Source organism: Engystomops pustulosus, unplaced genomic scaffold (assembly GCF_040894005.1).
Source record: "Engystomops pustulosus unplaced genomic scaffold, aEngPut4.maternal MAT_SCAFFOLD_163, whole genome shotgun sequence".
NCBI classification, from domain to species: domain Eukaryota; kingdom Metazoa; phylum Chordata; class Amphibia; order Anura; family Leptodactylidae; genus Engystomops; species Engystomops pustulosus.
In genome coordinates this window covers 94,877-107,500 of record NW_027285043.1, presented here as the reverse complement: position 1 = coordinate 107,500, position 12,624 = coordinate 94,877, and the positions used below count along the sequence as shown (strand labels likewise).

The window sequence follows — 12,624 nt, the reverse complement described above, 5'->3', positions numbered from 1 at the left end:
GGCAGGTGCGATACCATCGACAGTTGATAGGGCAGAAACCTGAATAGATCGTCGCCGTCACGGAGGACGTGCGATCGGCCCGAGGTCACCTAGAGTCGCCAAGTCTAGGACGGGGCTGGCGCCGCCGCGGGCCCGGAGGACCCGCCGCGGAACCAGGGCTCCCCGGATTGGTTTTAAGTCTGATAAATGCACGCCTTCCTGGAGGGCAGCGCTCGTGGGCACGTATTAGCTCTAGAATTGCCACAGTTATCCGAGTAGCACACCATCAATGCGGAACGATCAAAGGAACCATAACTGATTTAATGAGCCATTCGCAGTTTCACCGTAAAGAATAGTCAGTACTTAGACATGCATGGCTTAATCTTTAAAACAAGCATATACTACTGGCAGGATCAACCAGGTAGCCGGGGCTCTGAGGGGTAGACTCTTGGAGTCAGGCTCCGTGAGCTCATGGGAACGCTCGTTGCTGCTGCTACCGCAGCGCTTCTCCGCCGCCAGAGAAGACCTCGCAGACAACATTGGATGGAGCTTAGGGCAGGGGGGCAAGAAAGATGCTCTCGCGGTCCCTTCCAAGGACCCGAAAAAGCCTTTCCTTCCCCCCTCCCTCTCGCAGTCGCTGGCTTTCCCCACTCAGATCGGCCAAGAAGCGGCGCTCGACTCTCACCTCCATCAGCACCTCCGAAGCTCGGACAGCTCCTGTAGGCTGCGCATAGAAGGAAAGCATTGGACGCTCGACTTCAGCACCTCGACAGCGCCACCACCACCTCTCACCACTGTTAAGCGAGAGAGAGACGATAGGGAGCCGTCGCGACGTACCCATGCAGCGCCGCCCGCCAACGCACAGAGGAGCGGAGGGGATCGGGCGCCAGGTCCGGGGGAAGGCTGGGAGGGAAGCTACGGCGCTGCTACCCAGCTTTCAACCCTTCGGGACCGGTGCTCCGCTCCTATCGCTCCGGCGAACAGGGTCCGCTACGCTTTCAACACCAGCGCCCGGCAGAGGGCTTGGAGAAGGCTCGCGCGGATCCTCGGCTCGGATCGCCTGGCTTCGCGGGAGCGGCCTTCGGCTAGGGCCGACGACGGCCGGACCGAGCAGATTTGGACCGGGGTGCGGGGCGAGTACCTGCCTCTCTCACGAAGGGAGTGTCACCGGTAAGAAGCCTCTTCCCACGTCTGCTTGCCGACTTACGCTCGCCCCGACGAGAGGCCCAACCGAAAGAGTGGAAAGGGGCAGAGATTTCCAGGGTCGCCCCACCAGGGATGCAATACCCCAGTGCAGGCAGTCGGCCCTGCCCCGAACCTACTCGGTGGTTTGAAGGTTAACCTCTTGGGGAAAAGCAGCGATTCGCCTCGCGGTGCGTGCCTCCGCGGATCTAAACCCCCTCGATCGATGTGGGGCCAGAGGACCCCTTTTCCCCGTACGAAACTGTCAGCTCACCATGGGCTCGACGTCCGTGGGTCGGGGAGTTGAGCGCTTACGCGCGGCGGGACCTTATAACCTGCAGCGGCTGAGGAGCGAAGATTTCCAGGGTGGGCCCCCGGGGATGCCATACCCCGAGCAGCCTGTCGGCCCCGCTCCTAGCACGCTGGCAAGCAATGGAGTCTTCCCCGCGGCAGCCACCGCCTTCGCCCTAGCCTCGCCGTCAGTCGATGAAGAACGTCGTTCGCCCTCCTCTGCTCGGGATTTGGAAACGGCCTGGCCTTCGCCTACTCCGTCGGGCAACTGCCTTCCGCCAGCCCCTTCCCTCGAATCCCCTTCTTCCATTTTAGACCCGATCAGGGGATTGGTCAGCCCAGCCCTGGGGTAGGAAGAGGGGTTGGGGTCGGTTCGGCTTCGGGTGCCCCCGCTCGGCCAAAGGTTCCCCTCGCTTTGGAAGCACGCGAGGTCGCGGAGGGTGTCGGGGTTATTTTCGGCTCCCTGGCTTCGCGGGAGCGGCCTTCGGCTAGGGCCGACGCCGTCCGGCCCGCGCAGATTTGGACCGGGGTCCGGGGCGAGTACCTGCCTCTCTCACGAAGGGAGTGTCACCGGTAAGAAGCCTCTTCCCACGTCTGCTTGCCGACTTACGCTCGCCCCGACGAGAGGCCCAACCGAAAGAGTGGAAAGGGGCAGAGATTTCCAGGGTCGCCCCACCAGGGATGCAATACCCCAGTGCAGACTGTCGGCCCTGCCCCGAACCTACTCGGTGGTTTGAAGGTTAACCTCTTGGGGAAAAGCAGCGATTCGCCTCGCGGTGCGTGCCTCCGCGGATCTAAACCCCCCTCGATCGATGTGGGGCCAGAGGACCCCTTTTCCCCGTACGAAACGGCCGGCTCACCATGGGCTCGACATCCGTGGGTCGGAGAGTTGAGCGCTTACGCGCGGCGGGACCTTATAACCTGCAGCGGCTGAGGAGCGAAGATTTCCAGGGTGGGCCCCCGGGGATGCCATACCCCGAGCAGCCAGTCGGCCCCGCTCCTAGCGCGCTGACGAGCAATGGAGTCTTCCCCGCGGCAGCCACCGCCCTCGCCTCGCCGTCGGTCGATGAAGAGCCGAGTTCGCCCTCCTCTGCTCGGGACTCGGAAACGGCCTGGCCTTCGCCTACTCCGTCGGGCAACTGCCTTCCGCCAGCCCCTTCCCTCGAATCCCCTTCTTCCATTTTAGACCCGATCAGGGGATTGGTCAGCCCAGCCCTGGGGTAGGAAGAGGGGTTGGGGTCGGTTCGGCTTCCGGTGCCCCCGCTCGGCCAAAGGTCCCCTCGCTTTGGAAGCACGCGAGGGTGCCGGGGTTATTTTCGGCTTGACGCCTAAGTCCGGTCCCTGCCGGCTCCCGTCGAGGCCCGCGGTCAAAACCAGCTCCCCGGCTGTCGGAGCCGGAGCCCCGCAGCCCGAGCGGACGCACCGAGTCCCTCATGTAAGGGATAGCCGCCCCTACGGAACGGCCCGGACTGGGACCAGGCTCCCCCAGGCGCCGAAGGGGTGGGTCGGCCGTGTTGCCGAAGCTTAGCCGGCGCTGATGACCGCAGCCCCTAACGACGCCCACAGGCGGGGGAGCCAAGGAGAGCACTAGGAAGACGTGGCGGGGTCGGACGGCTCAATTTCCAGGGTGGGACCCCGGGGGTTCAGTACCACGGGCATCCGGTCGGTTTCGCCGGCGAGACCCCAAGCCTTCCACGGCCCCCTTCGTGGGTGCAGGGATACCGAGCAGGGTGGCTTAGACGCCAATTCCCCAGAAGTTTTAGGGATAGGGTTTGTCCGGGCGCCATCCGCAGCGACAACCTCGCAAAAGAAGCTCTCTTCCACAAAGCACGGGCAACGTTCGTGTGCGAGTGTTGGTCTCCCATGGTCTACCGACTCCCCCGGGCGGCCCAAGCGTTACGCCCACGGCCGGGCCCTCGAGCAGGCGCACCCCTGGTGCCTCTCGTAAGGGAAGGCTACGGTCCTCAACCCCTCGTATGGCGGGGAGGGCGCATTTGAAACGCTAAAGGACGAGCCCTGTTCGGGACCTGGCGGGGATCCGCGGATTGGCGAGAGGGATGGGTCTGCCGTTGGTCAGAGGGGACGCACCCCTGGGACGCAGTTTGGCATTAGCGACCGATGGCCCATCTACGACCATGTACTCCGGGAGCGCCAAGGAGGACGCGGGTGGGCTTTGGGGGCAGACTCAATTTCCAGGGTCTGGGCGCCGGGGGTGCAATACCCTTAAGCGCTCATGTCGGTTTCGTCTGCCGCCCGCCTCTGGCCCGGCTCCTAGTGACGGGTGCTGTGAACGTGCGATCGTGCTTGCGGTTGAAGAGTTCGAAGGCTACCGCTGGGGATAACACGCCCGGGGAATTTAGAAACCCCCCCCCTCCGCTACAATCTCTGCTTCTGCCGGACTCGGAGGGGAGCCGCCCCGGGGGCGACCGCTCCCTCTCCTCTTCCGCGGCGTGCCGCGCGCTTCGCCGTCAGCAGCGGAGCGAACCTTTTTCTCGGTCCGCAGCTCTTCAGGCGTAGGCGGGCAGCGCTAACAGGGTACACTGGGGACCACTCGACCGCTACCGCTCCTACGGCAGACGACCCTACCTACCGCGGAAGCGCCACGGTGGGTCTAAGCCTCGTCCCCGCGAGGAGCAAGCGGGAGCCGTCCCTTTTCGTGCTGCGGAAATAAACCGTGGACACAGAAGTGTCTGCGCTCTCCGACCGGGCGGGGGGCGATTGGACTTGCCCGAGGGACACTAGGCGAGGCGCTACCGCGGGGAGCCGGAGCTCCTCGCTGGACGCTGCCGCCGCCAACGCCGCCGCCCCCCACCCACGGTACGGTGGAGTACGCCCGTTCCATACGCTTCGTAGCAAACCTCAGCCGAAGCAGAGAGTCCTACCGCTTGTGGCAGGAGCGGGGCCGTGCGAGGACCACACTGGCACCGCGCTACACAACCTTAGGCAGAGGACGACAGCCGCTCACGGGGAGCGGGGGATTGATGCGCGACCAAGACTGAGGCTAAGGAACGCTTTACCATAAACCGGCCGGGGCCAATACCCCTGACCGAGCAAAGTGCCTTGCCCCGCCGGATCGCGCTGTGTCAGATCGATCAAAAGAGCGGAGAGCCGAGACTCTACCGCTGGGAGTTTGTGGAGAACGGCCTGGCTTGCGTCCCGTCCTCCCGCCCTCGACCTCACATGGCTAGCCTCACCCGCCGGGAGCCACCCCATTGGGGACCGTAGGGCGGAGAAGGGGTCTCCGCGTCCGGAATTTTACTTGTGGAGAACGGCCTGGCTTACGTCCCGTCCTCCCGCCCTCGACCTCACATGGCTAGCCTCACCCGCCGGGAGCCACCCCATTGGGGACCGTAGGGCGGAGAAGGGGTCTCCGCGTCCGGAATTTTACTTGTGGAGAACGGCCTGGCTTACGTCCCGTCCTCCCGCCCTCGACCTCACATGGCTAGCCTCACCCGCCGGGCGCCACCCCATTGGGGACCGTAGGGCGGAGAAGGGGTCTCCACGTCCGGAATTTTACTTGTGGAGAACGGCCTGGCTTACGTCCCGTCCTCCCGCCCTCGACCTCACATGGCTAGCCTCACCCGCCGGGCGCCACCCCATTGGGGACCGTAGAGCGGAGAAGGGGTCTCCGCGTCCGGAATTTTACTTGTGGAGAACGGCCTGGCTTACGTCCCGTCCTCCCGCCCTCGACCTCACATGGCTAGCCTCACCCGCCGGGCGCCACCCCATTGGGGACCGTAGGGCGGAGAAGGGGTCTCCGCGTCCGGAATTTCTTGTGGAGAACGGCCTGGCTTGCGTCCCGTCCTCCCATGGCTAGCCTCACCCGCCGGGCGCCACCCCATTGGGGACCGTAGGGCGGAGAAGGGGTCTCCGCGTCCGGAATTTCTTGTGGAGAACGGCCTGGCTTACGTCCCGTTCTCCCGCCCTCGACCTCACATGGCTAGCCTACCCCGCCGGGCGCCGCTCCATTGGGGATACGGTACAGCAAAGCGCGACGCCGCACGATGCCAACACTTTGTGCAAAAACCTGGCAGAGTCGACCAAAACCTCGCTTCTTTGACCGGTATTTTTGATGCTTTTCTCTGCCGCCGAAGGTGCACTGAGGGTCGGATCGCCCAAAATTTTTATGTTTTTGTCTGCGGTTCTTCCGAGAGGTGCCCGCCTGGCAGTTCTTTTTCAGCAGCCTTCGAAGGACATCCGGCGGGCAAGCCAGGGGTCGGCAGCCGCCGGCGGTGAGCCTTCCCCGGCAGGAGCAGGGCAGCTCGGACCGCAAAATTTTTTCGACTTTCGCCGAGGCCAAAAGCCCATGCACTTCGAAATCCTGCCCGCAGCGCCGTCTCCTGTCAGACTTCCCATGCCGCCTGCGGTGGTCCTCGCCCGGCAGAGAGAATCCGGAGTCGCCCTCTCACCGGTTCTTTTTCACCATTCCGGAGCTCTGAAATCTGCCGGACACCGAGTGGCCGAGGACGCTTCCAGGAGGGCGGCAGCGAGAGGCAGAGTGCCACCGGTCGGGTCCCCGGTTCTCCCACACTTTGAAAATTTTTCCCCGTTTGTTCTGGTGGGATGGAGAGAGAGCGTGGCTTATGCGCCCTCTGCCCCGCGGTACGCCCTTGGCTAGCCTTACGCCGGTGGTTCGCCAGGCCACCGGCACCTTGTACAGCGGGGTCGGCGTGGCTTATGCGCCCTCTCCCCCGCGGTCCGCCCTGGCTAGCCTTACGCCGGTGGTTCGCCAGGCCACCGGCACCTTGTATGGCGGGGACGGCGTGGCTTATGCGCCCGTCAACCCACCTGCTCGCCCCGGCTAGCCTTTTACCCGGAGGGCGCCACGCTCCGGGTACCAGTGAGCGGCACGAACCCAGTCATACCATGCCGCTCACCTCGCGCCCTCTCCGGCCTCCGCCGCGGAGACCTCCCGCTCTGTTCTGCGGAGAGCGATTACGGGCACAATCTACAAAGTCCCCGATGGTTAAGGACGTAGACTGTTGAGCGGGACCTACACACTCTTGTAGCCGAAGGGGCTCGCCATTTCCCGCAGAAAATGGATCACCTCCCGCAGAGGAACATGAAATGCCCCTTCCCGCGGGACCCGAAGGACCGCCCTGTCCGAGCAGGCCTCCAGGACCACGGCACGCAAAAGCGACTCAGTCCCGCTGGCATTACGGATCTGACTTAGTGCAAAAGCCTGGCAGAGTCGACCAAAACTCCCCTTCTCTGACCGGTATTTTTGCTGCTTCTCTCTGCCGCCGAAGGTGCACTGAAAGTCGGACCGGTCGGTTTTGGTCTGCGGTTCTTCCGAGAGGTGCCCGTCTCGGGGTTCTTTTTCAGCAGCCTTCGAAGGCGATCCGGCGGGCAAGCCAGGGGTTGGCAGCCGCCGGCGGTAAGCCTTCCCCGGCAGGAGCAGGGCAGCTCGGACCGCAAAATTTTTTCGACTTTCGCCGAGGACAAAAAGCCCAGCCACTTAGAAAGCCTGCCGCGGCGCCGTCTCCTGGCAGACGTCCCCGCCGCCTGCGGTGGTCCTCGCCCGGCAGTGAGAAACCAGAGTCGCCCTCTCTCCGGTTCTTTTTCACCATTCCGGAGCTCTGGAATCTGCCGTACTCCGAGTGACCGAGGACGCTTCCAGGAGGGCGGCAGCGAGAGGCAGAGTGCCACCGGTCGGGTCCCCGGTTCTCCCACACTTTGACATTTTTTCCCCGTTTGTACTGGTGGGATGGAGAGAGAGCGTGGCTTAAGCGCCCTCTGCCCCGCGGTCCGCCCTGGCTAGCCTTACGCCGGTGGTTCGCCAGGCCACCGGCACCTTGTATGGCGGGGACGGCGTGGCTTATGCGCCCGTCAACCCACCTGCTCGCCCCGGCTAGCCTTTTACCCGGAGGGCGCCACGCTCCGGGTACCAGTGAGCGGCACGAACCCAGTCATACCATGCCGCTCACCTCGCGCCCTCTCCGGCCTCCGCCGCGGAGACCTCCCGCTCTGTTCTGCGGAGAGCGATTACGGGCACAATCTACAAAGTCCCCGATGGTTAAGGACGTAGACTGTTGAGCGGGACCTACACACTCTTGTAGCCGAAGGGGCTCGCCATTTCCCGCAGAAAATGGATCACCTCCCGCAGAGGAACATGAAATGCCCCTTCCCGCGGGACCCGAAGGACCGCCCTGTCCGAGCAGGCCTCCAGGACCACGGCACGCAAAAGCGACTCAGTCCCGCTGGCATTACGGATCTGACTTAGTGCAAAAGCCTGGCAGAGTCGACCAAAACTCCCCTTCTCTGACCGGTATTTTTGCTGCTTCTCTCTGCCGCCGAAGGTGCACTGAAAGTCGGACCGGTCGGTTTTGGTCTGCGGTTCTTCCGAGAGGTGCCCGTCTCGGGGTTCTTTTTCAGCAGCCTTCGAAGGCGATCCGGCGGGCAAGCCAGGGGTTGGCAGCCGCCGGCGGTAAGCCTTCCCCGGCAGGAGCAGGGCAGCTCGGACCGCAAAATTTTTTCGACTTTCGCCGAGGACAAAAAGCCCAGCCACTTAGAAAGCCTGCCGCGGCGCCGTCTCCTGTCAGACGTCCCCGCCGCCTGCGGTGGTCCTCGCCCGGCAGTGAGAAACCAGAGTCGCCCTCTCTCCGGTTCTTTTTCACCCTTCCGGAGCTCTGGAATCTGCCGTACTCCGAGTGACCGAGGACGCTTCCAGGAGGGCGGCAGCGAGAGGCAGAGTGCCACCGGTCGGGTCCCCGGTTCTCCCACACTTTGAAATTTTTTTCCCCGTTTGTACTGGTGGGATGGAGAGAGAGCGTGGCTTAAGCGCCCTCTGCCCCGCGGTCCGCCCTGGCTAGCCTTACGCCGGTGGTTCGCCAGGCCACCGGCACCTTGTATGGCGGGGACGGCGTGGCTTATGCGCCCGTCAACCCACCTGCTCGCCCCGGCTAGCCTTTTACCCGGAGGGCGCCACGCTCCGGGTACCAGTGAGCGGCACGAACCCAGTCATACCATGCCGCTCACCTCGCGCCCTCTCCGGCCTCCGCCGCGGAGACCTCCCGCTCTGTTCTGCGGAGAGCGATGACGGGCACAATCTACAAAGTCCCCGATGGTTAAGGACGTAGACTGTTGAGCGGGACCTACACACTCTTGTAGCCGAAGGGGCTCGCCATTTCCCGCAGAAAATGGATCACCTCCCGCAGAGGAACATGAAATGCCCCTTCCCGCGGGACCCGAAGGACCGCCCTGTCCGAGCAGGCCTCCAGGACCACGGCACGCAAAAGCGACTCAGTCCCGCTGGCATTACGGATCTGACTTAGTGCAAAAGCCTGGCAGAGTCGACCAAAACTCCCCTTCTCTGACCGGTATTTTTGCTGCTTCTCTCTGCCGCCGAAGGTGCACTGAAAGTCGGACCGGTCGGTTTTGGTCTGCGGTTCTTCCGAGAGGTGCCCGTCTCGGGGTTCTTTTTCAGCAGCCTTCGAAGGCGATCCGGCGGGCAAGCCAGGGGTTGGCAGCCGCCGGCGGTAAGCCTTCCCCGGCAGGAGCAGGGCAGCTCGGACCGCAAAATTTTTTCGACTTTCGCCGAGGACAAAAAGCCCAGCCACTTAGAAAGCCTGCCGCGGCGCCGTCTCCTGTCAGACGTCCCCGCCGCCTGCGGTGGTCCTCGCCCGGCAGAGAGAAGCCGGATTCGCCCTCTCTCCGGTTCTTTTTCACCATTCCGGAGCTCTGAAATCTGCCGTACTCCGAGTGACCGAGGACGCTTCCAGGAGGGCGGCAGCGAGAGGCAGAGTGCCACCGGTCGGGTCCCCGGTTCTCCCACACTTAGAGAATTTTTCGCTTGGTGCTGCTGCGAGGACGTAGGTCTTTCGACCGGGGCAAGCCTGGAGGGCGGTAGCCGGGTTTGGCGCCCTATTCCCGGCTAGCTCTCGGCGGCTTCACCCGGTTGGAGCTCCGACTTCCATGGGCATGTTCCTCACCGGGACCTACGGCAAAGTGTGGCCGAGGGACAGTGACACATTCCCGGGTAGCCTGAGTGGCTGCTCCCGCTGAGCCACTTCCATGGGCATTATTCCTCCCCGGGACTTGCCGCCAAGTCTTGGCCGGGGGACAGTGACACATTCCCGGGTAGCCTGAGTGGCTGCTCCCGCTGAGCCACTTCCATGGGCACTATTCCTCCCCGGGACCTGCCGCCAAGTCTGGCCGGGGGACAGTGACACATTCCCGGGTAGCCCGAGTGGCTGCTCCCGCTGAGCTACTTCCATGGGCACTATTCCTCCCCGGGACTTGCCGCCAAGTCTTGGCCGGGGGACAGTGACACATTGCCGGGTAGCCTGAGTGGCTGCTCCCGCTGAGCTCTTACTTCCATGGGCATGTTCCTCACCGGGACCAACTACCAAGTGTGGCCGGGTTTCGAGCTCCAAACTCGGCTTGCACTTGGTGGCCAAGGGGGTCCCCTCCGCTCCGGGAAGGGCGCCCTCCAGCGGGCAGACGAGGGTACTTCTAGTCTGCCCGAGCTCCATGGGGCCCCTCTCGCCCCTAGGCTCCCCGCCCAGGGTTCCAGGGTCCCGGCTACAGCCACCCAGCCGAGTCCCATATAGGGTACCGGGCCTGGCAGGAATCATGCCGGAATTAGTGAGACCTCCTCGGCCGCGGCTCAGCCGCAAAACTCCCTTTCGCGGTTCTCTTCCCACCAACTTCCATGGGCATGTTCCTCACCGGGACCTCCGACCAAGTGTGGCCGGGGAACAGTCACCCATGCCCGGGCAGCCTCAGCGAGTGCTCCCGCTGAGGTCAACTTGGAGGTTGGAGCTCCGACTTCCATGGGCACTATTCCTCCCCGGGACCTGCCGCCAAGTCTGGCCGGGGGACAGTGACACATTCCCGGGTAGCCTGAGCGGAAGCTCCCGCTGAACTCTTTAGTTCCATGGGCATGTTCCTCATCAGGAACCCAACGACCAAGGGTGGCCGAGGGACAGTGACACATTCTCGGGTAGCCTGAGTGGCTGCTCCCGCTGAGCTACTTCCATGAGCACTATTCCTCCCCGGGACCTGCCGCCAAGTCTGGCCGGGGGACAGTGACACATTCCCGGGTAGCCTGAGTGGCTGCTCCCGCTGAGCTACTTCCATGGGCACTATTCCTCCCCGGGACTTGCCGCCAAGTCTTGGCCGGGGGACAGTGACACATTCCCGGGTAGCCTGAGTGGCTGCTCCCGCTGAGCCACTTCCATGGGCACTATTCCTCCCCGGGACTTGCCGCCAAGTCTTGGCCGGGGGACAGTGACACATTGCCGGGTAGCCTGAGTGGCTGCTCCCGCTGAGCTCTTACTTCCATGGGCATGTTCCTGACCGGGACCAACTACCAAGTGTGGCCGGGTTTCGAGCTCCAAACTCGGCTTGCACTTGGTGGCCAAGGGGGTCCCCTCCGCTCCGGGAAGGGCGCCCTCCAGCGGGCAGACGAGGGTACTTCTAGTCTGCCCGAGCTCCATGGGGCCCCTCTCGCCCCTAGGCTCCCCGCCCAGGGTTCCAGGGTCCCGGCTACAGCCACCCAGCCGAGTCCCATATAGGGTACCGGGCCTGGCAGGAATCATGCCGGAATTAGTGAGACCTCCTCGGCCGCGGCTCAGCCGCAAAACTCCCTTTCGCGGTTCTCTTCCCACCAACTTCCATGGGCATGTTCCTCACCGGGACCTCCGACCAAGTGTGGCCGGGGAACAGTCACCCATGCCCGGGCAGCCTCAGCGAGTGCTCCCGCTGAGGTCAACTTGGAGGTTGGAGCTCCGACTTCCATGGGCACTATTCCTCCCCGGGACCTGCCGCCAAGTCTGGCCGGGGGACAGTGACACATTCCCGGGTAGCCTGAGCGGATGCTCCCGCTGAACTCTTTAGTTCCATGGGCATGTTCCTCATCAGGAACCCAACGACCAAGGGTGGCCGAGGGACAGTGACACATTCTCGGGTAGCCTGAGTGGCTGCTCCCGCTGAGCTACTTCCATGAGCACTATTCCTCCCCGGGACCTGCCGCCAAGTCTGGCCGGGGGACAGTGACACATTCCCGGGTAGCCTGAGTGGCTGCTCCCGCTGAGCTACTTCCATGGGCACTATTCCTCCCCGGGACTTGCCGCCAAGTCTTGGCCGGGGGACAGTGACACATTGCCGGGTAGCCTGAGTGGCTGCTCCCGCTGAGCTCTTACTTCCATGGGCATGTTCCTGACCGGGACCAACTACCAAGTGTGGCCGGGTTTCGAGCTCCAAACTCGGCTTGCACTTGGTGGCCAAGGGGGTCCCCTCCGCTCCGGGAAGGGCGCCCTCCAGCGGGCAGACGAGGGTACTTCTAGTCTGCCCGAGCTCCATGGGGCCCCTCTCGCCCCTAGGCTCCCCGCCCAGGGTTCCAGGGTCCCGGCTACAGCCACCCAGCCGAGTCCCATATAGGGTACCGGGCCTGGCAGGAATCATGCCGGAATTAGTGAGACCTCCTCGGCCGCGGCTCAGCCGCAAAACTCCCTTTCGCGGTTCTCTTCCCACCAACTTCCATGGGCATGTTCCTCACCGGGACCTCCGACCAAGTGTGGCCGGGGAACAGTCACCCATGCCCGGGCAGCCTCAGCGAGTGCTCCCGCTGAGGTCAACTTGGAGGTTGGAGCTCCGACTTCCATGGGCACTATTCCTCCCCGGGACCTGCCGCCAAGTCTGGCCGGGGGACAGTGACACATTCCCGGGTAGCCTGAGCGGATGCTCCCGCTGAACTCTTTAGTTCCATGGGCATGTTCCTCATCAGGAACCCAACGACCAAGGGTGGCCGAGGGACAGTGACACATTCTCGGGTAGCCTGAGTGGCTGCTCCCGCTGAGCTACGTCCATGAGCACTATTCCTCCCCGGGACCTGCCGCCAAGTCTGGCCGGGGGACAGTGGCACATTCCCGGGTAGCCTGAGTGGCTGCTCCCGCTGAGCTACTTCCATGGGCACTATTCCTCCCCGGGACTTGCCGCCAAGTCTTGGCCGGGGGACAGTGACACATTCCCGGGTAGCCTGAGTGGCTGCTCCCGCTGAGGTACTTCCATGAGCACTATTCCTCCCCGGGACTTGCCGCCAAGTCTTGGCCGGGGGACAGTGACACACACCCGGGTAGCCTGAGTGGCTGCTCCCGCTGAGCTCCGACTTCCATGGCCATGTTCCTCACCGGGACCTCCGACCAAGCCTGGCCGGGTTTCGAGCTCCAA

The 12,624-nt window shown here is 63.8% G+C and overlaps 1 non-coding gene across 1 annotated transcript in view; it reads right to left on the bottom strand.

The window, feature by feature from the left end:
- LOC140108633 (18S ribosomal RNA) overlaps positions 1-403 on the bottom strand; it is a 1,886-nt gene extending 1,483 nt beyond the window's left edge. Inside the window, exon 1 of the ribosomal RNA XR_011851166.1 lies at positions 1-403. This exon is cut by the window's left edge and continues 1,483 nt beyond it. This is a non-coding gene — a ribosomal RNA (18S ribosomal RNA).
- Positions 404-12,624: the final 12,221 nt, after the last annotated feature.